This window comes from Falco peregrinus, chromosome 3 (genome assembly GCF_023634155.1).
Source record: "Falco peregrinus isolate bFalPer1 chromosome 3, bFalPer1.pri, whole genome shotgun sequence".
NCBI lineage: Eukaryota > Metazoa > Chordata > Aves > Falconiformes > Falconidae > Falco > Falco peregrinus.
The window spans coordinates 21,279,460-21,301,860 of record NC_073723.1 but is presented as its reverse complement, the minus strand read 5'-3'; the positions used below and the strand labels follow the sequence as shown (position 1 = coordinate 21,301,860).

The window sequence follows — 22,401 nt, the reverse complement described above, 5'->3', positions numbered from 1 at the left end:
CAAAACCAAATCCCGCTGTCGCTGAAGTGTTGCTAGGTGTCTTTGTTATTCTTTCCACTATCTGTTTCCCTGTTTTGATGCTGTCAGAATGATCGAGTCCCTTAGCATGCGAATGCCCCAGGTGCCACTGTTACCACGCTCTGAGAGCTCATGTGGCATTTCCAGCGCCTAGGATGTAACAGGGATTACTGCAGCACATGCTCCTGCCTAGAAACTTGCAGGGTACAAGGACTAAACAGCGAAATAAAGCAATAGGTAAATTGCGACAGTAATTAGATTATACAGTCATCATGAATATAAAAATGTTTGGTTGCGGCCTGCATTCATTAAAAGAAGCATAACCAGACAACTGTTTAAGAAAGATTTTTTTATTAGCATGCACATATGTTTTGCTATTAGCAACAGCACAAAGATTACCGGTGATTGCACCTGCGCGTCCCAAGGACTCATTAGCTCTAGCTATTGATCCACAAACTAAATGTATTTTTCTGGGAACGTCTGGACAGAAATGTCCATACTGACCCAAACTACTACAAATTTAAGAGGTCGCTTGCAGGCTGTAACAACACTCTCCGTGTTCATCAGGTTCATGCTTCCAAACACATTATTACCCACCAGTCTCTACCACTAAGCAGCAAACTGCTGGGATTTGATTCTCTCTTTGTTTGAGGGTACTGATTTGGAGGGGGTGATGGGCTACTAACATCAGGGTTTAACTCAAGTACACAAAAGCCAGGAAATTCACAGCTAGGGGTGAAAATGTGTGCTGACACAGCAGCATTATCTCCTGCCATTAAGCCTTTTCTGGATCTTTTGGCACAACTGCCTGGGTTAAAGCCTGCGTCTCAGCAGAGATCTTTCAGGCTTCGCCACAAATTTCTTTGCTTAAGTCAAGCTGCTAACATCACTCGGATATATTCTTCTTAACATTTTATGAACACCTCATGAAAATGAAGCACATGTGTGCACACACCCCCACACCCTGTGCCTTCCCAAGTGCGGTTTCACCTTCGCTCTCCCACGGCATGAACCAACTTGCAAAATCCCAGCTGTTGTTCCAAAGTGGACACAAAGGGGGATTAAGCAGCACTGAATAGTGCTGACAAACAGACCTGGCTAACCGTAGCAATTGGTATTTCAGAGCAGCCTCACATCCCAAGGATTCAGCTTTGGTCGTCGTCGCCCCCCCATTCCCACCCTGAACCCAGGAAGGTGGGTGGCAGGACAACCCTGGGGATTAGCCACGGTATAGCTCTCCTCGGGGGGGGGAGAGATGCCAAAAACGGAACAAGGGGAACTGAGTCTTAGCTCTTTCAGCCTCCTCACTGAATTTAGTTGCTCTTTAAATAGGAGAGTGAGGATAGGAAGCTTTGAGGCAGTTTACTGGGAAGTGACTTCCCAGAAAGAGGAAAATCTCCATGCGGATGGCAGCTTTGGCTGCTGCCCTTCCCTCTCTCCCTTGCTGTCCCAGCCCCTTGAGGGACTTCTCTGACCTAAAAATACCACAGGGCAGGGGAAAAAAAAAAACCCAGAGCAATAAAGAGTGAGGTTTTCACCCATTTCTGCTTGTGTGACTAGCGAATACACAATGACGGGTGGTTTAAATCGAGTTAAATAGTGAAACAGCCCTAGTAGGTGAGGCCACTTTTCTGCAGGATGGCTCACCTGGGCGCAGGCGTGACAGGCAGCACTAGGGCTCTTCCCCTCCCTGGCTTCGCTGCGTCTCCCACTGCAGAGAGCGTATGCCCAGCACTGGGAATTACAGCTCCGGTGTGTCCCCAGGGCCTGGCACACCAATCACACACACACACGGGCACCACGCACACACAGCTTGCGCCAGGACCTGCTGTCTCGGAAGTGCTGAAGCAGGTGAACTCTTGGTCATGCCAGCTGGAAAAGAGAAAAGGGGACCTGGGTGGAAGCGGGGAGCTGGAGGAGGCTGCCCGGGTTAAACAGGTGACAGCGTGGCAGCTCTGAACCAAAACCTGCTTCTTTCCACACGACTTAAATGTCCTGTCAAGCAATGCCAGCTACAGCTGCCCTTGGGCCCGAGAGCCGGGAAGGGGTCCGGTACAGCCCAGACCCGCACTTTCTCCATCCACTTTTAAAATCCAGACCAAGGCTCTTTGCAAATTTAAGAAATGACTTAAATGTCAGTGAATAAACAAGAGATCCTATCTCATCAGAAACAAAACTTGCTAACTTGGCTTTCTAAACAGGCACTTTAGAAATTACAAACTCATCTAATTAGAGACTTTATCTTATCAGTTAACAAGGCACTTGTTATAGATTTACCAATAAATTAGAAAAATGGGAGATTACTTACACTCACCCCAAATTTACCAGCTTTATACAAAGGAGTTGTCAGAATGACTCAACATCAAATAAAAGGGCAGGGTTGGATTTTACAGTTTTAAAGACATGTAGTTAATATAATCTATAAATAACCGAAATTGTGTTTCTGAGTGAAAGGGCCATTGTTCATTTTTATCACAGGTATGAAGGGAAGTGCCATGGGGAATGCAAAGGAGGCTTTCCAAAGGAATGTTATAGATAGATTTTATTAAAAAAAACCAACCCAACAATACAGAACGATACCTTTGGGGCAGCAGTTTCAGGTGTGCTTCAGTACAGGGGCAGGAGCTTTGACAATATGGATGCCAAAGGGATGAACCTAACCAACACACACTGGAAAAAGAAAGGAGACACCGGTGACAGATAAATTTGCGTTTTATTGGGACTCTAAAAACCTACAGAATTAAAGTTACTGTTAATATAATATAGCTACTTAGGAGGATTTTTGCAGATGAATGTGAGCCATTTTGGACAACGGCACTTAAGCAGTTTCCTAGTCATGCAAAGCCTAAACCTAAACCAGTCCTTAGTTTTAAACCAGACCAGTTCCCAGTTCTGGTTCACTGGGCAACCATAGAAACATTTGTCTTACCACAGGGGAGGCAGAGGTACAGTCAGAGGCAGATGCGCTCCTTCTGATGGCAGTGACATCATTTTGACGTTAAAGCAACAGTAAAAATTTGGCAGGTGATAAATTCCTCTCCGACAATGCCACTGCAACAGTAATAGCTGTCAGGAGCATGCCATGTCTTGGGCTGGAGAGTCTTAACCGAGCCTGCATCTTTGCCCATTAATCTGACTGGAAACCAGCAAGTCCCATCCTGCTTCCCATGGGGTCCATGCAGAATCCACAGCACTGTCAATTGTTGAGGAGAGCAGAGCTCCCCAGATTGATGGGGCTGGCAGGAGAGCAGGAGCCCGCCCAATTAGTCTGCCCCGCAAGGCTGGCCAGCTGATGTTAGCCCTGCAGGGGAACCAACCCCTGGCTCCAAACACACAAGGGATTAAAAACCTCAGGTCGAGAGCACTAAGTCTTCCTTGCAATTAACTGAAATAAAAAGATGAACATCAGGGTGGAGGGGGTTGCTTAAAGGAGGCAGCCTTAAAGCCGTGTAGTAAACAGGAAAACAAGCTACAAAAAAAAAAAAAAAAAGCAAAGCCATGCTACATCACCCTTCCCCCCATACATATTTTATTCCATCAATGACAGAGGACTGAGTCAGTCAAGATCTGCAAATTGGTAGGCAGTACATTCTGTGCTGTCTGTCAGTATTACACATCCTAAAGGGCTGAATAAATAATTGAAGAATAAATAATTGTGCCAGGGCTTTGTCTCATGGGCCATTTTTATAGATTGCTGTCTAATGATAGCACCATCTGCGACACTCTGCATTAATACGGGATAAAATTACACAGTGCTTTGTTTGCTCTGACACTGTGATGTTATGATGTCTCTTAATATTATCTTGAATAAAAGGCTAGAGCAATGATGGAAGTGTCCCAGTTGCTTGTAAACTTTCGTTTAGGGAAAACCAAGTTGAAGCAGTCGGAGATGTTTTTCCGTCAGGGATAGGACAGGGAAAAGTGGGGAAGCCTCACTGTTTCCAGTGCATGTCATATCAAGGCAATTAAAAAGAGAGGAGCTTGTTAGTACATTTTTGTTATGCATGTCCAATTCAGAGACTGCAGGTTAAAACCCCAGTGCTGGCAAGGAGGCAGCCAGGCTCACCTCCAGCAAAACCACACCCCAGCTCCAACCCCTTCCTCAGCACCGAGGGAGACAGAGATCAATCGCAGATTCTCACTCCCTAAATCCAAAGGAAATAAAACAATAAAACGAGTTACACCAGTTTAATCTGGCACAGAAGCACACCATGGGTGATGGGGGCGTTCCTGCAAGGAGACAAAGGCTTTTTGCATGGGAAAGCCAGCAAGCTTTAGCTCTATGATACAACCACCACTTGCTTTCCAGTAACGCTTAACACTTCTTAACAATTCTCCACACAAGAAACATTTTCTTCCTTATTCCTAGAAAAAAAAACACCTGAAGCGATGATTAAATATTCACCAACAATACAGCTTACACTCCTTCGTCTTCTGTGCGCTTCTCCATGCCTGCAGGACACCAGCAGCATTTCCCTTCCCTCCAAAAGCGTCTTGTGGACACTGTCCCTCCCTCCCTCCCCAGCCAAAGGTGCAGGGGGCACGCCAGGAGCCCGTTTCCTCACTCCTACCCGTCTGCAGCTGCTGCAATGAGCAGCTACTGGCCTGGTAGGTCTTGCACAGACAGGAGCTAATTTGGATCCCAGGGAGTTAGAACAAATGCATTTTCTGCCTCGTAGCTATTACCTACTTGTGGAGCAAATGGTGAAATTTTAAGAAGGTTTCGCAGAGACCTGTCTCGCTGCCATGATGATCCAGCATCACCCCAGGGAGGCTGCGATAAGACGAGCTTTGGCCTCTCAAGCCCCAGCCCTCTGCCCTCAACCCCCAACCACCGCTTGACACCTGCATCCAGAACTGAAAATAACAATTTTCACATCCCAGAAAAGCAGCCCGGGAGAGACACTGGGCAGATGAGGCCCCCGCAGTTATAATACCCGTAATGCCATGACTGCAATTCGCAGGCTTCGGGAACCAATTTGCAAAGCAAGAGTTTTCAGACTCTCCATGGATCAGGTTGAGCTTGGCCTCAGAAGTACAAGGACCAAAGGAAGCGGGTTTGCAGAAGGCATTGGACAACAAAGCACCGCAGCTACTCCAGTCACGGGAATGATGGTGAAGGAAAAGCCTCTTGCCTCCAAATCTTCCTCCTACCATCAGATAAATATTCTTCACTCACCCGATCCCACCGTAACGCTAACAGCTGACATACAAACCAGCCCAGCACATATGGTTATAACTTGGCTGACCAGAGGCCAAATTACACCTACATTAACAATTAGAAAGAGAGACCTGCTGATACAATCCCCACCAGGAAGATGCCTTCAACCAGCACAAGGCTTCTGCAGACAATGGGTGCAGCATCCTACTTGTGTTCTCACCAGCATGGACCACGGCTGAGATAACTCCATGTACTCATTGGTTACAGTGTGCAGTCTGTTTTCTCTCAAACCTCAAAAACCCAAACACATGACAGGCTCCTAAAGCACACCAGCACAGCACCACAGTGGTGGGAACCGGCTTCTGCAAAAAGAGCTCGTGGAAGTTTTCAGACAGATTTGGCCACCTACACATTAACCAGCAGCAGCCCACACGCAGCCAGAAATCAATTAATCAGTGACCACGGTTCACATAAAATGAACTCAAGGGCTTCACCCCCAAAACTTGCATTAAAGGAAATATGCACCAGGAGCCAAAACCAACGGTGGCAGTTTTGCTTTTCATCTGTAGCAGTACACAGCTTTGCTCTGTTTCCAGGGCTCTCTGTCACAGGCTGCTCGCACTCGAGGCACCACATATGCTCAACAATGAAGCCGCCTGATTTAGGGGAGGTGGTACCTCCGTCTACGAATCACTTAAGCTCAAACACAACAAGATACAACTGAGCTGTGTGTTCACCACAAATAATGCATTGATAAGTTTCCACTTTATTAGTTGTAGAGGTTCTGCCTAAAAAGCCCTCCTAAAACAGTTTTAACTCTGGGGGCATACTCTTCTTGATGGCTGATGGCAACTTAAAACCAGGAAAAACTCCGTGAGTGGTATTAGAAGCAACTAAAAACCTGAAAGTGAAGCCATTTGGGGAAAACTAAAAGGGGAACAGACGATCAATGATCCCGCCACTGCAAAGGAAACATTCGTAACTTCGGGTAGAACAGGCATTGACTTCAATTGAGCTTACGTATGTTTTGGTATGGTTTTGTTTTTCAGGTAGAAATGCCACCAAATAAGAACAAGTAGGTCTCCCGCAAGCTGTACAGATCATTACTGCTCCTCCCTCCAGAGGAGGACACAGCAGTAGCTTTCTGAAGCAGTCAGCACAGACGTGGAAAACTGAAACCAACAGATGACTTTTTGGCATGACTGGGCGCAACACCAGCAGAAATCCCTGGTCTGCAGCTCATCCTGCCAGTGGTCACGAGCCCCATTCAAAGGCAACACCTGGGAAAAGCACATGTTGGATGGCCGCTGAGGAGCTCCACGTCCGGTCTTCAGCTCTGACACAGAGATGTCGTGCAGTTCGGACAAGTTCCATCATCTATCCTTCAACAACATCTGGCCAGCAGGGAATGTAAATCCCTACCCTACAGCAACGGCAGGCCTGCTCTGCATTAGTGATAAGGCATATTCAAGCATACCCACGCAGGCCTACAAACAATTTAGCAAAACTTATTCTAATGCTCAACCATCACCACCTTTGCCCCATGCAGCTGGTTATCCTGGGCATGCCTTCTTCTTCCTCCTGGAAGAAGTCAGAGTCTTCCTTAAAAGCAAAAGGTGGAACACAACCTGTGAGTGTGCGCAAGTAGGGGACAGGAGGCAACGCAGACACCAAAAAATGACAAGGGAAAAAATATTTATCAAATATATTACCAACAAAGAGCACTTGGGCTACAAATTGGAAAAATGGGTTTTCTACAGCAAAGAAATAAAATGCTCAGGGTGTGCCCCAGACATGGCACATCTGCATGAGCCCTCAGAACTGGCTCTGCCTTGCAGGCATTCCTCCATTTCTGCTGCAGGTAAAGAGGGGCCAGAGGCCCATGAAGCATGAGGAATTCATTCCACAGCACCCAGGCGCAGCACGGACAGCCACTGTGCTCCAGTGAAGCTCATCTGCACATCTCATCGGAAACGACACCACTCCCTGGGGGTTGCAGAGGAGTGCCAGGAGGAGGAGGAGGAGGAGGAGGAGACGTTTAGGCCCTTGCCAAACTGCAGATAAAAAGCTGGGGCGGGCGGAGGGGGCAGAAATAAAAAAAAGTATCAAGGCCACTGGCATTAGGGCAAACTTTCTCATAGCTACAGCTGAAAAAAGGGAGAGGGTGAAGAGGAAGGTGCAAGTAGGGTGTGCAGGGCATGCTGGCCACCGCCTGGTCTAGAGGGTGAACATCCACTTTTTTTGAAGCAGAGCAGCCAAAAAAAGAATAATAGTAATAAAAAGTACTGCGCTTGACATGAAATATTCACGGCAACAGCTACAGCGTGGCTAATGGAAAGTGTCCGTAAAACCTTTAAGAAGTTTGTTAATGCACAGAGACCGGCAGAGGTCACAGCACACTTGGCACAAATGGGGAGCAATCTAACAAAAATAGTTTGTCTCTTTTCAAACCAGCACTAAAAAGGTGTCCATTTATTGCACCAAAACCACTGAAGGCACCAGGAAGGATCATAAACACTCATTAAGACTGTTCCTGGTAGTTGGCCGCTCAGCTGCGCAGCCATTAAAACCTCCCTCGCAAACCTGACAGCAGGTTTTGGTCGCTGGCAGAGAGGAGGCTCCCCAGACCCAAGGACAGTGCTGCACACCCAGTGCCACCTTCCCTTGTCCCATGCTAAGAAGTAAGGGCCAAAATCCACATAGTCCAATAGTCTCCACCCTGCAGTGAGGCTCAGATGTGGTTAGTGAGCAACACATGTCTACAGAAACACCATGCAGGCCACTTTGCTATCTCAATTCCGTAAAAAAACCACATACAGACTTCGACACCCCTGTGCTTTTAGGAGAGAGAACACAACATCTGATGCTCCAAGGCCAGATCAGCACAACTGCAATTTGCCAGAGCACCCAGTTCTGTTCTTTGCCCTCGTACTCCAATAAATCAGTTACCCCAAATCGATAGTCACAAACTCAGATTTTTGCAGTTTCCATCACTATTTTATTCTGAACAGCAAAGAAGTTCCCTTTCCCATCCCACCCCACCCGAGGCCATGCAGAGGGATATTTGGGCTTCCTGGGCAGAGCAGGAGCTGCAGCAGTGCCAGCGAAGCTCCAGCTTCTTCCATCACACACCCGACGCTCCGCCAGCAGCACAGGCGGAGGCAGCGGGTATTTCCAGACAACTGATCTTGGTAGTATGGTTCACTCCCTGTTGACGACCCAGGAGAGCACCATTTAAAACCACCTCTGGCTATTTTAATGGAGAGGTCCTGCAGGATTATGGCAGCCAGAATAAAGAGCACCAGTTTTAAACACCGCACATTGACTCTTGCCTCTCTTTTTTCCAAGCAGAACCACAGATGCAGGAGATGACAGCAGTTTTCTGCTAGGAGCCCCACCTTGTACCATCTATATACATCCACGAGCCCCAGCACAACAGCGTTTCAAGTTCTGATGCCAGTCTTCCAGCATTAATGCCATGCAAATAGGAGGTATGATAAATCACAGAGCCCTGTCACCAATTCAGACATAAAAGCAATTAAAAACCTGTAACATGTACGTGATGAATACTAACTGCATGGACAACTTCAAGGCTGCCAGGTAAGTGCTGCCTGCAGAAGGTCACCAGACACATAACCGCTTGCAGCCTAAAGATCACACAGACAAGCATGCCCAGCTGTTTTAAATGTTGGAAGACGTTAAAGTATAAAAAAAATGCCCAGATCTCTCTTGGTCCCTGTTTGCCTATAATTCTAATCCATATGCAGCTTTGCTACAATCAGCATTGCACTTCTAATACCACTCCTAATGGCAAAGATCAAGACACCAGTTGCTTTGTTTTATTCTGGACTTCAGAAAGCATAGTGCCCATGTAAAACTGATTACAATGCAAGAGTAGATTACATTAGGAAACCAACATATTAGTCGTATTAATACATTTTTGTCAAGGATCTGAAGGCACAAGTATCTGTCACTTCTATTGCTTGGTTCAGTTAATCCGTGCAGGTTTATTTATCTCCTATGGCTTGCTCAGCTTTACCACCACTTGTTTAAAAAGGTTTCCTGTCTTTTACTTTTTAATTAAAAACAGAGTGGAAAAAAAAATAAATTGTGATTCACTCCCAGGACACAGAAAAATCCATTTGTGATGGAAAAGAAACCACCAACATATGCAAACATTTCCTAGAAAGCCAACAACTGCTAGTGGGCCTTTAGGTTAATACCCACAGTATTCCTTGGCTTTATTTTACATAGAAAAGGTTGCCATTAATCACATTTTCCTCCTGAACATTATTAATGCTTCATATTCTGCAGGTCCAAACACTATAGACTTTCACCATGGCAGAGCTTTCCAACGTATCATGGTCATTTATGAACCACAAGCTCTCCTGTGGAGCATGAGTGCTGGCTAAACCCTGCCCAGCACAGAAAGGGAAGCAGGACTCTCAGCTTGGGCAGCGCTGCTCTTCTCGCTGCTATGGCTAGGTCTGATGAACAGATTTATAAAATGGTTGTGAACAAAGCCTGCAAAACCCACCGTGTTCCATGTGCTGGGCTTTCCGTTTGTGGAACCTGTGCTCTGTAAAGCCAACTCTTTGATCTCTGTGGATAGGTTTGGTTTTCACACCTAACGTATGTGGGGAATGTTATTTCAGAGAGTTTGCTGTGGCCAAATTGTAAAGATGATTAAATGCGAAGAAAGGAGGGTGAGTTGGTGGGATGGCAACAAGTGAAACAGAGTAAGTCACAGCGCATTCAATTCCATGAAAAATGTGTGTATGCATGTGCATAAATGAAAAACATTGTCTATACATCAGTTCTGAACATGCACAGAGACACCCACACCACACACACCTCCATAATGGAGCAAAATCTGGGCAACACCAGACATAACATGCTCAACAGACTCAGAGCATTCCTATTCCCGCAGAGAACACAGTTTTGCAAATTTAACTTTCATGCAAGAAATTTCAGTTTGAGTGAAAGCTTTTATTTTTAAAAGCATTTGTTTTTAAGAGCATCCATTTAGCTTTCTGAAGCGATGCCCACTCAAGGTGAGAAAGGCACACCAGAAGACCATGTAGCTTTACGCTCACATTACATCAACATGCACCCCTCACCCATTCCATGTGTGCTCCCAGTCATCGTTTGGCCACCAATTTCCTTCCTGTTTTTTTCATGTTTAGATTATCTCCCAACAAACTACTAATGTATTTACACACACTTCCCATATACAAACACTGCATAGATACTAAATAGCAGAACCTTTCACACGGCAAGCGTTGAGCCTGGTGTTAAACCAGGGAAAAAAAGAGAGAGCAGGTGAACTAATCAAAGCCACAAACACAGCACAGAGAATTTGTATTCAAGACCTTCCCGGATTCAGGTTCAGCATATTAGATCACTCTTTCCTGCAATAGTGTTTTTCTTTATCTAGACTTTGCCACAACAACAAATCAAACCCATCCAAAGCCAGAAAGCATCAGAGATGCCATTATCTACAATAGACTTACATCAGGGATGAACATGACTTGCAGTACCCAGAGGAAAGAAAGTAAAGCGCTGAAAATAAGATATTAAGAGCCAAATTAATTGGTGACATAAGCAGGTACAAGTACATCGAGTGAAATGGAGTAGCTTATGCCTGCAATGAATATAACCGTAAGCATTTAGCAGGTTCTTCCTCGAGTCTTTGTTTAAACAGATCTGAATTTATTAGTCTGCTGCTGAATAGATATGATAAATTCTTGTTGAAATTATCCTCTGGTGAGCAGCAATAAATACTAGGCAATATTCTTTCAAGTGATCCATTATTTTAATCTGGCTAAGAGCAACTCCAGGTTTTCTGCATGGACAGACAGAAGTTATCTTCAATACAATAAGTGAGTGTAAAATAGTGTGATGCTTCGAGTTTTGGGAGGAACAGGGAAAGGTTCCCAAGCTTGGTACCAAATCGAGCAACTCTGACACCCCATCTCCGTGGAGTTCATGCGGTAACAATACAGAACATTTCCATACATAATTTACAAGCTACTATGAAATGCTAGAGGTCAAAACTTCCAGGGCATAATTTAACAGGGAAAACGTGCATGGCATGTCAGATCAGCTTTTGTGATGTCACCAAAAAAAAAAAGTGGAGTAAAAACGTAGGCAGCGTTTGCGACTAGAAAGAAAAAAGTCATCGTTTGTCAGATGTGGCATCCATTTGTTTCAGTAACAAGTACTTACACACACACACACACACACTGGCCCCAGAAAGGGAAGGAGAAGAAAAAAAAAGACCATTTATAAAGCATCCTATTTATGCTCCATTACCCAAACGCACACTCAGGGTCACCTCAGCTCTTCCCAGTGCCCCCCAGTTGCAGCATTTAACAAACTGTGGTGTTGCAAGACACTTCCAAGCACTGCATTTCAATACCATAGAAGATGACATCCTTTGGATGCTTCAGTCTCCAGAAGCTGAAGCTCAGGCTGCTGCCTGACTTGATGCCTTGCACAGGGACCAAAAGCAGGCAATGCCTCATCTTTTACATCTGTTCCTCCAAGATCTCATTTATAGCAAAGCTTCCACCACCACTCAACTTGGTGCAGCAGCGCTGAGCGGTGCACTGAGGACCTCCCCCAGACAGGCTACAAAAGCCCCCAGCAGCGACCCTGCCCATCAGGGGCACCCTGCCGCCACTGGCACCAGCTCTGTCCCCACTCCGCAGCTTGCTGCCGGCATTCTCCCACCCCACGTAGCAGCAAAGCATCTCAAATGCCACTGCCACACCTGCTTCCCAATGCAACCATGCCTGAGCCTTTGTACAGAAAAGATCCTAATACATGTAAGCACATAATATAAAATTTGCGTTAACGGGAGAGAGACAGCAAATAAAACAATTTGATGTCAGTGAGTACATAGACAAGAACTCTTTGCCAAAGTGACACGAGGCAAACATACTCTATTTAAAAACACACCTCACACACCACTGTTACCACATTCAAAGGAAAATCACGCTCTTTAAGCCAGAGTCATTTACTAAAGTTCGGGGCCCTCTCAGCCCCGGGCTTTCCCCAAGGCCTGGCTGCAATGCCCAGGAGCCTGCGGTGGTGAAGGCATCTCTGTCAGCTGCAGCACCTGGTTTCACACCAGTTTCAGGTGAAACAGCACCTGATCTGAGGTAGGATACCCCGGTGAATAGCTAGCTCAGCAGAGACCCTGCCAGATCTACATCACATCATCACACTTTGGTGTTTTGTTTTGGATTCTAAGGAAATTTGGATGTGGAATGAGTTCGCATCAGGTTTATGCTTTGAAATCACATGCTTGTGGTGCACCATCCGGCACTGGCAGCTCTCAGATTTGGTTTGTTTTTGAACCAAGGTGCCAGACACGAATGCCCTCGCACGAGAAGCCCTGCAGGTCAGCATGGATGTGTTTCAAGCCATAGTATCTCTGCTGCAGGTGTTTGTTTCAACTGCGTGGTTGCCCATGTGGCTTACATTTTATATCTCACATTAAAAATTGAGAGTAACCTTTTCACCTCCTCACTACCCAAACCAGAACAGTGTAACCCTACTTCTATCAAATACAGGAAGAACAGAGCTGAGAGAGAAGAAAAAGCTGTAACACTGAAAGATGCAGTGCTGCTTTGCAAATTCTTAATTCTCCCCCTCCTTCCATCCTTGGGCTTTCACAAACTATGCTTATCTCCTTGAATTTCTTGATGCCCAGCAGATGTCCCATCCAGTACACATCCAGCCCTGGAGTTGAGCCAGCCTGGCAGGGCAGAGGCCATCTCATACATCCCAGCACAGCTCAACCAGAGACACTTTTTTTTTTTTACAGTTGGAACCGTAGACCTTCACATCTTTGGTCATGAATATACACCCTACTACAGGGGTGTATTTTACTGTTTAAAAGAAAATGTGTGTTGGGTTTTTTTTCTAAGCCACTCCTGCTACCATTTTCTAACAGCAGGCTGCTTTAGGGTCTTATTATCTTCCCCTAACCCCCAAAATTTCAAGATCCAGTAACAGACAAATTCCTAACAAAGATACTGATAATCATAAACAGAAATGGGTTGGACAACAGCTCTGTCTATCCTTCAGGAAATATTGCAGCACCTGCAGCCTACAACTCTTCACTTTGGCTTTCCTTTGAAAGCCCAAAGATGGCATCTTTGTCTATGCATTTTTCTACCTCAAATGCCCCTGCAGTTTACTGCTATTTGCCTGTGAAAACACCAGCAACTGACACTATCCTCTGCCAAAGGACACCCATTGCCTTGATGCAGTCCCTTTGCACAGAAGCCTCCACCTGACAGAAGTAATTCCATCCTTTCCTGCATTTCTTTCCAACCCACCAAATAAGATGCACAGAAACACCATCTACATTGATATGTTCCATCAGCAGTACATTGCTCTGACAGGGAACTGCCAGGTTTCCATAAAACCCATCTGGGAAATGGCTGCATTTCAGATGACTCAGGGAACAGAGGATTAAAGAAAGTCACTGCATCTGCACCAGAGCTTCAAAGTCTTCTTTCCTCCTCCCTTGTTCCCACTGGTCTTAATTCCCTGAGTATCTTCACCCAGTAGTTGTAAGGGAAAGCAGATACAAGAATACATCATTGCTATTAATGAATTGGCTCCATCATGCCGTTAACAGTCCCACTTAATTGTACAGTAGTATTCGCCAGGCAGCTTCTCCCACCGTAATGTAACACAACAACCCACCGCACTGTCCCAAGTGAACTACCAGGGCTCAGTTTACCATGTCGCTTTATTCTCCGCACCAGCTACCCGAAATGCTATCTGCTTGACTCTTCCTGCCCTGTAATTAAGCATATAGTCAAAATCAGAGTAGTCAATATCCACTGCAGCTTTCATGACTAACTGTGCTGGGTTTGGCTGGGATACAGATAATTTTCTTTACAGTAGCTGGTATGGGGCTATGTTTTAGATTTGTGCTGGAAACAGTGTTGATAATTCAGGGATGTTTCAGTTACTGCTGAGCAGCGCTTAGCAGAGCCAAGGCCCTTCCTGCTTCTCCCACCACCGCACCAGTGAGCAGCTGGGGCTGCACAAGAAGCTGGGAGGGGACACAGCCAGGTCAGCTGACCCCAACTGACCAAAGGGACATTCCATACCATATGACAATGTGCTCAGCATATCAGGCTGGGGGAAGAAGGAAGAGGAGGCAACATTTGGAGCAATGGCGTTCATCTTCCCAAGTAACCAATACGCATGATGGAGCCCCGCTTTCCTGGCAATGGCTGAACACCTGCCTGCCCATGGAATGTGGTGAATGAATTCCTTGTTTTGCTTTGCTTGCGTGTGTGGCTTTTGCTTTACCTATTAAACCGTCTTTATCTCAACCCATGAGTTTTCTCACTTTTACTTTTCCAATTGTCTCCTGCCTCCCACTGTGCAGGTGTGAGCGAGCAGCTGTGTGGGGCTTACTTGCCGGCTGGGGTTAAACCACAACACCAACCCACAGACATGAGGTCAAATGAAGAAATATCACTGCATGGGGATACTTACCAGCAGCATCCTCATTACAGACAAATCTGTCATTAATCATTAGGTCCAAGATGGTGGTTTTAGCTTTTTGTAGTAGAGAAATGAAGTCAAGATTATATATACAGCTGAACTATCAATAATAAGACAAAAAAACAACAATGCAAATCAACTTCTGGCTACAAACATAATTGTCTTGCCTTGTGACAGGAAGCTTTCATTTACCGCCCAAAGCATTCAAACACAGTAATCTGGTTTCTTCCTCCCCACACTTTAATTATTTGTCTAGGCCATTCCCAGCTTTTCCCTTTCAGCATTCCCTAAGAAACAGTAACAGGCATGGCCTCTCTATCTAAAAGCAATAGCAATCCTTTCTCTTGCAACGGGTTTGGCCCAAAGATTCAAAGTAAAAAACTTTAAGTGAAACTAAATTAATTGCAATTCATTGATCATAAGGTATGCAGGCAATTATCCTGGCTGCACCTGCTCATCGACACTAAGGCTAATTTTTCCTAAAACCTCCCCTCTACTGCTAGAGACCAAGGTCCAGCTCTGCTACACCTGCATGACAGACCCACAACAGCCTTAACTGGCCTCTGTTGCAGATACCCAGGTAATGTCCCCTGTCCTCCACAACTGCCCCATCCAAGCATTCCCACCTTCTTCCTTGCACTCGCTGGTGTTCATCCAGACACATCACCCCATGCCAGTGAGCCAGCTGAGCTTATGGACCTGGCACAACATCCCAGCAGTGGGATCGAAGCAGTATCAGTGACAGTGCAAGAGGGACAGTAACTGTCCACCCACACCAAAGGTCAGGGACATGTCTTGCCCCATTCCCAAGGGATAAATGAGATAACCAAGTCCACTGCTGTCGAACCACAGCTGAACAGGGTTAAGCAAAAAAGTATGAGTTTTCTGATCAAGCCACAGGCCAACTACACTGACCTACAACACTGATGTGCTACTTAATACCATGCACATGCTGCTGATCATCTGGCAGCCCCAGTTCAATTAGTATTAAGCACAAGGACCCAAATCATATTTCTGCCAAACTAGCTGGAGCATGTGGTGTGGTGTTTACACTGGTATTGCCTCCCGCCTGAAGGATGCTTGCTTGATCTAACAAAGCCAGAACTGCTCTAAGAGATGACACCTAGCTTGCCACGAAGTCTGGGGCCACATCACTCCCTGTGTAGCATATCAGAGTAGTTTTGGCTTCAGAGACCAATTCTCAACCAGAGATCATACTGTTGCAGTAGTGATGCCTGCTCCATCTGATCTGTTGGTGGGCCATGGTCACACCTAACCCCACAGAACCGCCTTTATTCAAAGAATCTCCTCTGAGTCATCTTTATTTCTTCTTTGGGGGGTGGGAGTTGAAAGCAGATTAACAGAGCAATGGTGGCTTCCTCTTCAAGTCTATCAAGCCTCCCATGCAGCTTATTTTCTGGGAAGCAAAGCTGAACTCAAAAGCTTTCTGAACACACATACCTCCCAGGGCTGCAGCTGAAGACATTTTGGAGCACCCATCCTCCTGAGCCTGGAGTGGAGAACCACACAAGGAAGTCCACCACTTGGTGCTGGACCGTAGAAGCCCTGAAATCCCCCTTTCCTGGCAGCTCTACTGTCAGCTCCAGCAGAGCCAGGAGATACTCTACCTGCTCAAGCTCAAAGGAAAAACATAGAACAGTTTGAAGTAGAGGGTTTAAGCATATGGGAACAGAGATCTCCAGTGTATTGTACTTCCTACAAAGAGTCTCACAAGTGACTCAAGCTGCCCAAAGTGAGTTCAAGCCACCTCTTTCTTCCCTCCCTTTATCACCCTACTTCTCTTCACAGGACCACGCTCATAATGATGGAAGAGTTTGAGTTAAAAGTGTCATCTACATAAAGGTTGCCTAGATACTTTGAAGATGAGTACCACAGAATGTGTGCAAATAACAGGATTTCACTTTATGTCACATTTAAAAGAAAATGCACCCAATGCCACCACTCTACACACAACGGGAAAGAGAACAAATAACGAGTCCACATCACACTGATAGTGTGACTGAAGCTAATGGCTTGGAGGTGGTTATTTCCCCCCCTACATTTACCTGGTAAAATGAAACCCATTTATTCTGGCAAAACAAGAAGTCTGAATCAGAAGCTACCCAAACTTTTAATTACAGTTCTGTTGTTGTGAATGCAAAGCAACACTGGTCTCGGAACATTTTCCAGACATTAATTAATTAAGGACCAGTAGACTTTCCAGGGAGATATCTCCCAACTCCACATGAGAGAAGCAATACCCCAGAAAACAAAAAATAAAGATGCATTCCAGAGCTTGCATTAAAAACTAGAGGGAACATGACATAGTGTATGGGGGTGTCAAACATCTTGGATCACTTGACTTGTAGCTGGACTCTGCAGCCTCTGACATACATAACACATTTAGCTCATGTGTGTCATGAGACTCTGCTGCAAAAGGACATGTTTACACATCAGCCTGCAATCTGGTACCTGTCCTCTGCTTCTCTGGAGGACAGCAGGCTTCTATTTGAATAGATCAAAGACTTCTGGCCACGGAAAGTAATCTAAGTTCACACAAGGCAACTGGTTGCTCCTAACACCTTACCTGCTGCTGTTGGCCATCCTCTGGCTAAAGACCCAGAGCAGCCACAACAGAACCATTAAATAACTAAAGCCAGCAATGGGCAGGTTACACTAGTACCCCCAGACAAGGTGACAAGAAAAGCGTATTTCAAGGGAAATGTATGTCGAGGATATGACTCCAACACAGGGCAGCTCAGCACAAGGCTGTGCCTGGGCACCGCTGCCGCCCAGGGAACAGCACCTCCCAGCCCCAGCAGCAGGTTGCTGTGCCCTGGGCTGCATCATCGCAGCCTCTTTGCAGAGTTAAAGATGCAGGGAGCAAGGTGTTTCAAGAGAGGGAGATTTCTTTCTCTGCAAGGGTATCATTTAGCAATTTGTTATGTGCTCCCAACCCCATTGTTTCTGAGACTCACGAAAGAACAAAAGCAGCTGCTAATCAAGATTCAAAATTACAAGGCTCACCCTGCAGAGAGAAAGAAATACCTAACTCATAACTGCTTTTGAGGCTACGATTCACACAGAAGCTGAGCAAAGCTGCATTTCCTTTTCTGTCATTTTAATTAATTCTGCAAAGAACGGGGTCGAAGGAAACATTCCAAAGCACACTGCAGTTGAAGGTGCCTTGCAGACCCGCAGCTTTTAGTTTCATTACAAAAAAAAGTGGAATTTTGCTTATTGCTACTTTAAAGAAAAATAAACAGGCTTAGAATGAGTTTTCTAAAAGGATTTGGTTTTCACGCTTCACCTTTCGAACAGCCATAAGCCACTCACACATCTCACTTTAATATCTAATTGGTTTAAATGATCTAGTTTCACTTTTTACCAGAAAAAAAACCATGTGGTGGCAGGAAGGGCTTTTGCAGGGTTACAGCAAGCCGAAGGAAGCAAAACTGCATACTGCCCTACAAACAAATAGCAAACAGTAAATCTAAGGTGAAATGAGTATCATTAGCTCTTCAAAACTGCTGAATCCTGTGCTGGGTGTCCTGACAATCGGACTGGAAGTGGATCAAGCCAGCAATGCTCCAAAGAGGCAAAGATACTGCAGCAGTTGAGGGCTGTCAGAAAAGCAACAAGGGCCAAATCAGAGGCCTCTCATACACCCAAGCATGAGCACGGAAGCACGTCACTGTCCTTCACGCTGCCAAGGATAAGCCACATGCAGAAAGGGCTCAAACCCAGCTTTAAGTCCTGCAGCTCAGAAACACTGGCCTTGTTCGTGTAGCCCACAGATTCTCCTCCCTCTTAACTTTACCAAAGCTTTAACATAAAACCCATTGTTTGGAAGGGAAAATTTTCCAAAAGTCTCTTCCCCATCCCTAGAGATCCACCAGTGCCATCCTGTATGTACCCTCACAGTACCTTACACACCAGGGTTTAAAACACCGTAATAACTTACTCTCTGTTAATCTGGAGAGGGGCTGAAACCATACAAAGGCATCCTTTATCTTACAAAAAGACCAAAACAAGGCAGCAACAAGCTCATTCTTAGGCTTATAAAACAAGCCTTTACAGATAATTATGTTTTATTACTCTTCATTTTATGAGGATTGTGTTATACAAAACAAATACCAGATGCCTGTTTGTTGAGTTGGGCGGGGGGGCAGGGAGGAGAAGGAATCTTTGTGAGCACTGCTGTAAGCAGCCCTGCTTTTAACTAAACACAATAAATGCATAAAAATTAATACTGTTTGAAACCAGCAGGTAGGAAGCAAATGCATCAACTGTAGCTGTTGCTAGACCTCTCCATCCGAGCTCCTGCTGCAAGAGCACTCATAAGCCTATTCCTCAGGGATGGTGCTCTCTGAGCAAGGCTCCTCACATATGCATTTCCCTGAAAAATTATTATGAAACTTTGCAGATAACCAAAAGCTTAAAAAAAAGGTGGGGAGGTGGCAGGATTTAATGCTACGTCTGTTACAGAGATACACATAGACTCAGCCAGGAAATCCTGTAATTAACAGTCACAGCTTAAAGATGGGGGGAAAAGGGGAGAGAAGACAAGAAGGTGTAAAGGATGTTTTGGCAACCTTGAGATAAAGCAACCACCCAAAATGGGCCAGATCCTTCAACTGCTAACTTGCCAGACTCACACAACATGCTCCCAAATGGCCTGAGAGTGTGCAGGACCAGCCCCCATGCCTGAGCCAAGGGACACACATCTGAAACACAGGGACACAGACAGAGGGAGGCACGCAAAGCATGCCTGATACAACAGCAAAAGTGGGACAAGGTTCCTCAATGACAGTAAAACACAGCCAGCCATCCACCCCGCCAAGAGGCACCATGAGGAAATCTATTTCCCATTTTCAATGGTGGTTTCCTTTTCATTTTAATTGCATTAAAATCCAATCACAGGGTGACAACAGACACTTCTTACTTAAGGCTGATACTAGCCCTATATTGTAAATCCAGGTTTCAACATCATGCCTGATAATGCTTTAATGTTCTGCAAATGAGACTGAAATTCTGTACACCGGATCTCGTTGCAGTGGGGAGCCTTCTTCTAGACAGACTTTTTTTAAAAGGCACAGTGCAGCAGCAAATGCAAGGTAAGCAGCAGTGGGATGGTTTCCACACCTTGCTGTTCATTTCCAGGTTTCCATCTGTTGTAATTGTTGAAACTGAGGACGGGTCTCATCTATTATCCTCCACCAGTACATACTCTCAACCTACTTCCTAACGAAGTTTGTTTACAAATATTCATTAGATTCCATGCTTTATTAGCCCAGTCAGTTAATTGTAAGACCACTGTACCACAAAATGCAATTACAGTAATCAGTGCATTGATTATTGTGAAACACTGTTACCCTGAGACTAAAGCTAAAGGAAGAAAGAACTATTGCTATATCTAGTAACCACACCAACAGGGCAACCTGGGATCACACCAGCATCTCTAAACCCTTAGATCTCCAGTTTTATACCCAAACAACACAGACAACCTCACCGTTAATTATCTTACTATGACCTGTGTCAGAAAGATTTTTCATTAAAAATGAAAGAAGAGCAAAAAACCTTTTTTTGCTAGAAAATACTATTACAGGCCACCAGAAACAACTAACAGAACAAAAGCTAAGAAGCAGATTTCACTGCAGTTCACTGATGTTTCAGTGCACAAAGCCAAGAGACACACGTCCTAATGGCTCCACTGGTTCTTCTGGCTCTCAGCAGCTGACTGGGGGCAGTGAAGAAGAGTCCTGCAGAAGATGGCAGGTGCAAAGTGCAATGACTTTTTGATACCTTCAGAGAAATGTTAAGACAAGGACCAGGATCCCCTTGCCCAAAACACAGAGCAAGAATCCGTCCAGACTGTGCGGTGCTCAGCCTCCGATGGCACAGCAAAGAGAAAGCAGGGTTTGGAGAGAGGGCAAGGCAGGCAGAGGTGGCAGCTGAGAAAATGGCCAGCCCCATGGTTAGCTCCACATCAGGAGACATGCACAGAGGGTTTAGAGTTGAGCGAGGACTGGAGGCTCCCCCTGAGCTGAGGGCACCTGAAGCCCTCACGCTGGATGCAGAGCCTGTGGAGCAGCACCTGCACGCGGCTGGGCCAGGGGAGGCTGCTTGGGCAGGCCATGGGTGCTCAGGCCAGAACAGGACACACAGGGACGCTGCCCATGACAGGCCCAGCCACAGGCAACCAGGCGCTGCTTAGATCTTCTAGTTCTCCTCAACCTACCTACAGCAAGCTAAAAACAGCACTGACGGGCAGAGGGGACAATAAGGTGCTGGGTTGTTCTTAGCTGAAGGTGAACAATCACCATCAACAACGCATCAAGCCATCTTCCAAGGAACAAAGCTAAGAATTTATTGCCATTCTCTGCAATTACATTTTGGAAAAGGTGTAGAAAAGCAATTGCATTTGTGTACATGTGAGCTCACCAATTAAGCCCAGCAACTCTGTTTACAGCAGGAGGATCATTTATGAGGAGAGAGCAGCAAGCGCCTGTACCAACCAGCTTTGATGTGTCACCCACCTGCCTTCACACAGCTCCAGCCGCGTGCACACTTTGATTATCCAAGCTTTCGCCGCCACTGCTTCACTCAGTTGCTTTAATCTTGCCACAACAACAGCACCGTGAAAAGAAAGGGGGAGAGGGAAGAGGACGAGAAGGAGAAATAAAGAGAAAGACAGAAAAGAGATTTGCGGCTGGAAAAGTCAACCTGATGGAGGAATCTGGAAAGAAAGAATGGGCCATCAGCCAGAGATGAAAGCACTAGAAATAAGGGATGTGTCACATGTTTATTAAAATGGTGGCATGATTCGCATAAGGAAAGCACATCTTTGACACTTGCTCAAATCCATTCCCATGACAGAGCCACCCAGCAATCTAGGACTGCTAAATTTAGCACCGGTTTTATCTTCTGTCAAATATGCATAAAAGCTCCTCAAGACACACATCCAATCCAAAACTAAAACAAAATATATTTTAAAATCTTGCTTAAACTGATCCACATGCCAGACCGACCATCAAGACAGAGACAATGCCAAGCAGTGAAGGGAAACCTAACATCAGTTTGAATTAAAACCTGCAGAGCTGTAGTTAAAAAAAACAGGCAGGGAAAGAGGGGAGAGAGTTACGAAAATGCATGATCACTTAAAATATTTCCCCACATTCAAAAAATGTCGCCTTGAAATTCCTACCTGCTTCATTCACCTTGCTGCTAACAGATTTTTTTATTACCCTCACTTTTGAGAATTTCTCTGGCACTTAGTATGCAGGAGTGGTGCTCAGGAATAGATCCCACTGCCATAGATAATGCGGTTCTAAGGGAAACCCATCAATTGTTAATGGCCATGCAAATTGTTGAAACTAGAGAGTTATTCACAGTTATCTCGCTGTGATTTGGTAAGTGTCCATGCCTGATGTGATCACTCACTTGATATATTATTCCATTACAATTCAAGAAGTAGCCTTACCTTTTGGGTTTAGGAAAAAAAGCATGAGAGAGCGTGGGAGGGTGAAGGGATGTTATTTTGTTTTAAATTATTTTCAACAGTCATACATACCTTCTCGTGCGAAGGTTTTACAGTACAATAAATCCCTCCCTGTGACTACAGTCATGCCTTACTGAAACGTTTAAATCCCTCCGATCAGAAACTAAAGGGGTTTAGCATA

The 22,401-nt window shown here is 45.4% G+C and overlaps 1 protein-coding gene and 1 long non-coding RNA gene across 2 annotated transcripts in view; both read right to left on the bottom strand.

Annotated features, from left to right (window-relative positions):
• EXT1 (exostosin glycosyltransferase 1) overlaps positions 1–22,401 on the bottom strand; it is a 187,293-nt gene that overhangs the window by 153,508 nt on the left and 11,384 nt on the right. The gene's annotated exons all lie outside the window — the stretch shown is intronic.
• LOC114013156 (uncharacterized) lies at positions 353–4,512 on the bottom strand. Its single transcript, XR_003556035.2, has 2 exons — positions 2,599–4,512; positions 353–1,890 (listed from the first exon to the last, which is right to left on the bottom strand). It is a non-coding gene; the product is annotated as an uncharacterized LOC114013156 (long non-coding RNA).